Source organism: Natator depressus, chromosome 19 (assembly GCF_965152275.1).
Source record: "Natator depressus isolate rNatDep1 chromosome 19, rNatDep2.hap1, whole genome shotgun sequence".
Classification (NCBI taxonomy): domain Eukaryota; kingdom Metazoa; phylum Chordata; order Testudines; family Cheloniidae; genus Natator; species Natator depressus.
Window position 1 is genome coordinate 19,031,686 of NC_134252.1, and position 9,191 is coordinate 19,040,876.

Here is a 9,191-nt window from a genome sequence, read left to right on the forward strand (position 1 = left end):
CCCCTGGTTAAGCCAGGGTGGTCTCTTGCCAGACTTCCTGTCTTTCCTACGCAGTGGGATAGTTTGCTCTTGTGGCCTTCATAATGTCTCTTGAAAAACTGCCAACTGTCTTCAATTGTTCCCCCCTTAGTCTTTCTTCCCAAGGGATGTTACCTATCAACTCCCTGAGTTTGCAAAAGTCTGCCTTCTTGAAATCTGTTGTCTTTATTTTGCTGTTCTCCCTCCTACCGTTGCTTAGACTCATGAACTCTACCATTTCATGATCGCTTTTACCCAAACTGCCTTCCACTTTCAAATTCTCAACCTGTTCCTCCTTATTTGTCAAAATCAAATCTAGAACAGCCTCTCCACTAGTAGCTTTCTCCATCTTCTGAAATAAAAACTTGTCTCTAATATATTCCAAGAACTTCTTGGATAATCTGTGCCCTGCTGTGTTATTTTCCCAACAGATGTCTGAATAGCTGAAGTCCCCCATCACCACCAAGCCCTGGGCTTTGGATGATTTTGTTAGTTGTTTAAAAAAAGCCTCATCCACCTCTTCTTCCTTGTTAGCTGGTCTGTAGTAGACCCCGACCATGACATCACCCTTGGTTTTTACCCCTTTTATCCTTACCCAGAGACTTTCAACCAGTCTGTCTCCTATTTCCATCTCAACCTCACTCCAAGTGTATACATTTTTAATATATAAGGCAACATCTCCTTCCTTTTTTCCCTGCCTGTCCTTCCTGAGCAAGTTGTAGCCTTCTATACCAATATTCCAGTAATAAGTGATGCCAACTATGTCATAGTTATATTTATTTACTAGCATTTCGAGTTCTTCCTGCTTATTTCCCATACTTCTCGCATTAGTATACAGACATCTAAGATACTGAGTCCCCCTCCCCCATCCAGTTCTGTCTTGTGTCTCTCTTGTCCCTGCTATAACAGCTCCTGCTCTCCCCAAATTCTGACCCTTCTCCCAGGTCTCCATGTTTTTGACTAACCTGTGGGCTTTGTACACCTTTCCCCTTCCAACTTAGTTTAAAGCCCTCCTCACTAGGTTAGCCAGTCTGTATCCAAATATTCTCTTCCCCTTCCTCTATAGGTGGACCCCCATCTCTTCCCATTGTCAAGGAAGCCGAAGCCCTCCTGGAGACACCATCTTTGCAGCCAGGCATTCACCTCCAGGATGTACCTGTCTCTGCCCGGACCCCTACCCTTGACCAGAGGATCAAACAGAACACCACCTGTGCTTCCAACTCCTGCACCCTCACTCCCAGAGCCCTGTAGTCACTTCTGGTCTGCTAAGGGTCATACCTCGAAGTATCATTAGTGCCCACATGGGTGAGTAGCATGGGGTAGTAAGAGGGCCAGATGATCCTCGACAATCCCTCCATAATGTCTCAGATACGGGCCCCTGGCAGGCAGCATACCTCCCGGGATGCCATGTCAGGGAGACAGATGGGTGCCTCCGTCCCCCTCAGAAGAGGGTCACCAACCACCACTACCCTACATTTCCTTCTGAAAGTGGTGGCTGCGATCCTCCCAGCCTTGGAGGTACATAGCTTCTCCTCCTCCTCTGGGGGTGATTCCTCATCGCTCGTTGCCAGTGCAGCATATCGGTTTTCCATCACCATGGTGGGTGGGTTGGAAGTAGGGGTGGAGCACTGCCTGCTGCCAGAAGTAAGCAGCTGCCAGTGTCCTCCCTGTGACAGAGCCAGATCCTCCTCCCCCAGCGTGTGACAGCAATCCTCTGCAGCTGGATAGATTCCTCAGCCTTGGATGTCTCCATATGAATATTCTCGAGGAATTCCTCGTGAGCACGGATGCTCCTCAGCCCAGTCACCTCCTCCTATATCTCTCCCACCTGACCCTGAGAGATTCCACCAGCAGGCACCTTTCACATTGGATGGTCCCCCAGCCTGGCTTTCTGTGAGTTGGAAATGCAGGCCACAGTCTCAGCAAATCCGTACCAGGATCTGGGTAGAGACATCCATGGTCAGGTTCTCTGTCTGGATACAGGAGCAGGTGGAGGAGACAGGAGCAGCACTGGCACTAGCGATGAGGCCCTTCCTAACCATAGCAATTATATTACGGCTCCTTCCCACAAACTTCCTCTCAAACTCCCCTGTTTGAGGTCCCTGTTCGCTAGCTCCCCTTGGTTGCTTAGCCTCTGGCTTTTAAGGCCTTCTCTCCTAGGTCAACCCTACCCCCTCATTAATCACACAGGGTGAGGGTGATCAGAAGGTTGATTGAGGCTGATCAAAGATGATCAAGGATGATCCAGGGAACAAAGGCTCAAACAGTCCCCAGACACACAATCCCAACTGACCCTGTAACTGAAATAATCTGAAAGAAAAAGAAAAACACAAAAAGCCAAACAAACTCATTCACCCCAAGATTGGTACTCGCACCTTGTTCATTCAGCAGTGGGATCTCCTTCTCGCCCTCTCAAACTCCCCTGTTTGCTAGCTCCCCTTGGTCACTTGGCCTCTGGATTGCAAAGGAAATTTTGCAGGTAAAAACACTTGCAATGCGTATTTATGTGGTTCTAGTTTGGAGGCCTGAGTTGAAATTTAGCCCAAAAGATGTCAAAGATGCAGGAAATATTTGATAGTGCTCATCAAGATGGCCATTGTCTGGGTGTTGGATTGGACCCTAAGAGTTCACTTATTCCCCAAGGCACAATATGCATAATGGTGAATCAGAGTTTTACTGGCAGTCACAAAGCTATCTGGAGAGATGCTAGTTAGTTTCCTGGCTAGATAAAAATGCCAAGCGAGAACGGGGTTTTTAGAGACTGAGAGCAAGCAGATTGTATAAACACTGGGAGGGGACAAAGAAAAAAAAAGAAATGGAAAGAATATCTAGAAATCACACAACTATGAATGTTCTGAGCCCAGACAATGCAAGGGCAGTCTGACAGATTGGTGTGACAAGAAGTGGGGATATGTTCTCAGCTATAAGAACGAGGAGAACTTGTGGCACCTTAGAGACTAACAAATTTAGTTGAGCATAAGCTTTCATGAGCTAAAACCCACTTCATTGGATGCCTGCAGTGGAAAATACAATAGGAAGATATAAATATATACACAGAGAACATGAAACCATGGGTGTTGCCATACCAACTATAATGGGAGTAATCAGTTAAGGTGAGCTATTATCAGCAGGAGAAAAAAAAACCCTTTTGTAGTGATAATCAGGATGGCCCATTTCCAACAGTTGACAAGAAGGTGTGAGTAACAATGGGGGGGAAATAAGCATGGGGAAATAATTTTTAGTTTGTGTAATGACCCATCCACTCCCAGTCTTTATTCAAGCCTAATTTAATGGTGTCCAGTTTGCAAATTAATTCCAGTTCTGCAGTTTTTCATTGGAGTCTGTTTCTGAAGTTTTTTTGTTGTAGTATTGGCACTTTTAGGTCTGTAATCGAGGGACCAGGGAGATTGAAGTGTTCTCCAACTGGTTTTTGAATGTTATAATTCTTGACGTCTGATTTGTGTCCCTTTATTCTTTTATGTAGAGACTATCCGGTTTGGCCAGTGTACATGGCAGAGGGGCATTGCAATGGACACAAATCAGACGTCAAGAATTATAACATTCAAAAACCAGTCAGAGAACACTTCAATCTCCCTGGTCACTCAATTACAGACCAAAGAGTGCCAATACTGCAGAACTGGACACAGGATTCCAGCAGCAGTCGCACCAGTGCCAAATACAGAGGAAAAATAAGCTCTCGACTCCTACTGGAGATTCCCCTGTTTATGCATCCTAGGATCACATTAGTTCTTTTAGCCACAGCATCACACTAGGAACACACATCCAGCTGATTCATCCACCACGACCCCCACATCTTTTTCACAGTCGCTGCTTCCCAAGACAGAGTCCCCCAGCCTGTAAGTCTGGCCTGAGGTCTGAGGCCCTAGATGAATATATTTACATTTCTCTGTATTCAAAGGACTGAAGCTGTGACAGACCGGGGGAGGGGGGGAGGGGAAGGCTCACCCACCCCCTTTCAAACACCTAGCAATCCAGAGGGACTATGATACAGTGTCTGTACCAACTGCATGTCCAGCCACATGGACCGGGCCAGAATCTGCCCCATGATCCATGATCAGTGAGATGCAACTCCTCAGCTAGTACGCACAGTCAGTGCAATTCACTCTTTTATAGTTTTGTGGACATAGGGCCAGATCTCAGTTCCACCGAATTCCTGAATATGTGGGCAAGTCCATCCAGGGTGCAAAAACCTCCCTTGTTCATCTCGTTCTCCCCAAGAGGGATTATTGCTGGTTTTATAATCTTTGCTCAAATTTTAATGGAATAAGATGACCCCCGATAAAGCATTTCCTCTAATGGTCCTAAATTTTAACAAAGTTTGGTCCTGAGTTCCAAATTTCCTTCCACACCTTACATGGTATCTCTCTCCCCACACCTATCTCTGGTTTAATCATAAAATTACCTTTTCCCTTATGCCTGCTGGTATCAGGACCTACTAAATATATATTTGAAGTTAAACTTTTATTTCCCAAAATAGCCCTGGCTATCATTCCATACTATGTGGTAACTCGAGTAATTACTTTCTTCCTGTTAGCTGATGTAACTAATTTATAGGTACGCTGATGAAAACAGAAGTGTCAAGTGATTAATTGAAGTTTGACCTCTGGAAAGTTCAGAAAGTCATTTCCCTTGTGCGGCTGGTTTATTAATTTTATGCCTGCCTAAACGCTCTAGCAACTGAATCTGTGAATTTCCAAAGGGCGCCGGCACTCTTTCAACATGTGTAAGTCACTAGCGCACATTCACTTTTTTGTATTTCCAGACTGCAGTGCTTGACATGTGCAAATTCCCCACCTACCCTTCTGCGGCACATATTGTGCAGGTGTGTACCACACTTGTATAATGTGTCACACGTCCCTCTAGCAGCCTGTGTGTATGGAGTGTAAGAGCCAGCTATTTATATTATGGTAGTATGCAAAGACCCCAGTGGGGACCACAGCCTCATTGTGCTAGGTGCTGTACAAATGCAAAGTAAAAGACGATTTCTGCCCAAAATAAATAAAGGGTATGAGGGGAAGTGACTTTCCCAAAGTCACACAGCAAAACAGTAGCAGAACTAGGAATAGACCCTCTCCTCTTTTGCTTTCTAGTGCAAATACCTAAGCACCAGGTCACTCTTACGAGCTAACATAAGGCTGCTGGAGCTACCTGCATAGGTGCTGGAACTAGGGGTGTTCCCATACCCCTGCCTTGAAGGGGTTTCCATGATACACAGGGTTCACAGTTTGGTTCAGTGGCTCTCAGCACCCCACTATACAATTTCTTCCAGCAGCTCCGCCTACCTGTCTTCTTCGGAAACCTGCCTGGTTTCCTGCCAGCTTACCCGCCCAGCTACTTGGCAGCCTGCCTGGCATGCCGATAGAGAGCCTGGAGCCTGGAAGCCCTGGGAATCCCATCTCAAGAGCTTCCAGATCCAGCGTCACATCTTCTTTGCATCCTAGGGTTTCTAGGGTCCCTGGCTCAGGGGCAGCCCAACAGGCAGACTGTCCCGCAGCTGGGGCTCCATTCCCTTTTACAAAGAATTTCAGAATTTTTGGTTTCATTCCATTTCAAAATAACTAAAGCCTTTGTGGAAATGCGATTACCTTTCTCTGTCCAGCTGTATTATCTCTGCCTCTGGTCTAATATACAGAATAAACTGTAATAGAGCCACAGAAAACTATAACATCAGAACTGCTAAAAACATACACAAATTCCCAGCATTAGCACTGATTTAAAAAAAAATCCAAATGATAAAGCCTTTCTAAATATATTGCCAGAGCTCTGACCCTTAGAAAGTTCATCATTAAAATAATTGCATATGGCAACAGAGGGAAATGCAGAATAACTTTCATTATCATTTTCAGGCTGTGGAATTATCTTTCCAGATAACCAATCGGATATAAAATGACAAATGGTCATTTGCACAACATAAATTTATTAGCACCTTAAAAGGTGAATTACTGCTGAGGATGGGGACAGGTGAAAGACGCAGCTTCTTCTAAAGGGAGAGTAAAGTAATGGCAGTTCTGGGACAAGGCTTGGATCGTGCCACGCATTTGAGAAAAATAATAATATTGCTGCCAATACCTCGCCGTTCGTTAGCAGCAATTAGAAAGTGCTCGTGTCGCAAAGTGCTAGTGACAGGTGTTACCAAGCCAGAAGCCTTTGCTTTTAATTTTAAGTGGGTTTGATTTGATTGTGTTGTCATATAAAAGTCTTGCCTGGGAAAAGCACCTTGAAGTGAGGCACCTTCTTGGTGTTGATAACACGAGTGAGATCTTTCACTTCACCTTCTGGGGACAGGGGACGTTTCTGCCTGTCTATCATCCCGTGTTGCAGGTGGAAATGCGAAGGGATCAATTAAGACCAAAGTGATTTTTTTTCTAGACATGTAGTTCCAGTGTTGCCAACTCCCATGAGTTTATCACCAGTCTCTAGATATCTGATGTTTTATTTCAAGGCCCTGCTGCAAGCATGAAGGACCTTGGCCATTTGATTTACTGTAGAGCAGATCAGGCAGGTTGGTGTAGGAACTTTGGGCAGCTTTTCAGAAGTGACGAGTTATGTTAGATGCCTGTTTTTCAGGGCCCAACTTGAGACACTACCGAAGATGGTTGTCCAGCATGGGCCTCATGTTGCACCGACAGGATGTCAGAAGTCAGGCACCCAACAGCTGAGACACCCCCAAATCCAGTGCTGCCTTTGAAACCCTTGGCCTTTGCTTTATATCCCTTTAATGAAGGGATGCATCCGTCTGAACAGGTGGCAGCTTAAAATCATGCTGGAACAGTACGAACGACTTTATGGGGTCACTCTTCTGAACATCACGCAGGGTAAATTCCCCGGTCTAGCCACTCACACAAGACGAATTAAACTTTCCCGATTATCAGAGGCTGGTTAAGCTAATGGGTGGCTTAAAAAAAGGCAGGGGAATATCTGCTGCTTGTGAAAGATTAACATCCCTGGTCATCAAACTCCCCTATTTATCCACAGTGTGGGCAACTTTCCCCCTCACACAGCCACCCACCAGTGGGCCATTCTGTGCTCTGCTGCTGGTACGTGCTGGCCCTAAAGCCAGCACTCAGAGGATTCACTAGTGTAGAGAGCATCCCATGCCATTCCTCTCCCTGCTGCCAGGGTAGAGGACATGGCTGGGCCTTCCCTGTGTTCCACTGCTCCCCATGCACTGCAGCAGCCCAGTGTCTCCAGCCTCAAATGGCAAGCAATCATGAATCCAGTCCCCACATCCCCCAAATTGGTTTAGATATCATGGTTTTTTCTAAAGCAATAAATGTGTGGGTTCTTTTTCGTTGCCCTCTGGCTTTTGAGTCTTTAGGACCCACCCACTTTATGGTTTCAAGCTTTTCTCTGTAACTATATCATGCTAGAATGCGAGGAGTCTCACCAGGAGTCGGGAGTCAGGCCAGGTCCAATAACAGCAGGTCAGAGTCTGAGACAGGCCAGAGGACAAACCAAGAGTCAGGTGGCAGGAGGCAGGCAGAGTCAGGTTACCAGATCAGCAGCAGGCAGTAAGAGCAGGTATCACAGGAGAAGCAGTCAAAAGCAGGGAGAATCCACTTGCATGGACAACATCCTGTTCCTGCAAGTGGGTTAAATAGAGGCTGGGGACCAAGAGGTCTCCTGGGGCTCCACCAATCAAATCCCAGAACTGGAGTCCTCTGTTAGAGTCCAGCTGCTATTCTACCAGCTGTTAGCAGGTTACTAGGTGGCAGGTTGGGACTCTCTTGCACTTCAGAGCCCTGTGGACCAGCATTTGAGACGCACGGTCTGAGAAATCATGAGGACTATAAACTTGCTTCTTTTTTAAATGAACACTGAGATTCTTCTATGCCAGATCATCATTCGAGAAGCTGGGACTTTAAGGAAGATTCAAAAACCTGTGAGACTCGCTATAAAATCAAAGGAGTTGACAACACTAAGAACCCTTTCGGTTGTTTGCAGCTGGCACAACTGATAGCAGCTAGTAATAAATGTGATCAACGCACAACTTGGCAGGGTTTGCATCAATGCCCCAGCAGTGGGAGTCTCTACAGATGTGTAGAGCCCTGCCCAGATACAAAATTTGTATCCATCTCCAATCCACAATCCACAAAAATGGTTGGTGGATATGAAGCAGACATCCACAGATTTGCAGGGCTTTGCAGATGTGCTCTACACCACTTACAAAGCCTGTGGCCATGGGCTGATGGCATTGCACCACCGGCTACAAGGCAGAGCAGTTCAACAGAGTGTCAAGTGACAATGTCTAGTAGACTAAGCATGGTTCTTATAGTATGGGACTTCTAATACCATCTCTGACACTGATTCTGTATGTAGACTTGGGCATGTTAGTATTCTACCTTAGTTCCTTCTTCTTTATAATGGCGGTGGGGTCAAGTGGGGTTGTTTGTTGGGGTAGGGTTTTCTGATCATTAAGTAGATGAGGTTAGGGGTGTTAGGATATACATATTCAGGCCTGTCTGTAAAGGCCTCTACTCTAAGAATTTAGGTGCATTCTTATCACTTAGCTAGTTCTAGAGATGTAAAGGAAAGAATCAAAATCACTGTCTGCCGGTGTAAGAGCCTTCTCTTACTGTGACAGTCTGAGGCCCTGTGCTTAGGCTAAGGCCTTTGGCTAAGCAGCAGAGGCAGCCATAAGCTGGGAAGCGAATGGTCACATCCTCACATTCCAACCTAGTCACATTGAAAGAAGGTGCTATTGGGCTTTTAGGAATACAATCCTCTCCTGATAATGCCTATCACCTCCAGAGAAAGGGAAGTGCCTAGAAGACGTAAAAGGAAACTTAGTTTGATAGCATCCTGTCTGGCAAGAACTCACTTATCAATAGCTGGGATGTGAAATCCTCATTTCTGTGGTTGTTCTATCACTGTAGTCCCCATTTCCCTATTGTTTGTCTGTATAATCTCTGTCTGGTTCTGTGATTGTTTCTGTCTGCTGTATAATTAATTTTCCTGGGTGTAAACTAATTAAGGTGGTGAGATATAATTGGTTAAATAATCATGTTACAATATGTTACGATTGGTTAGTTAAACTTCAGTAAAATGATTGGTTAAGGTATAGCTAAGCAGAACTCAAGTTTTACTATATAGTCTCCAGTCAATCAGGAAGTGGGTGTGTGTGGGTGGGTGGGGGGAAATGGGAACAGGGA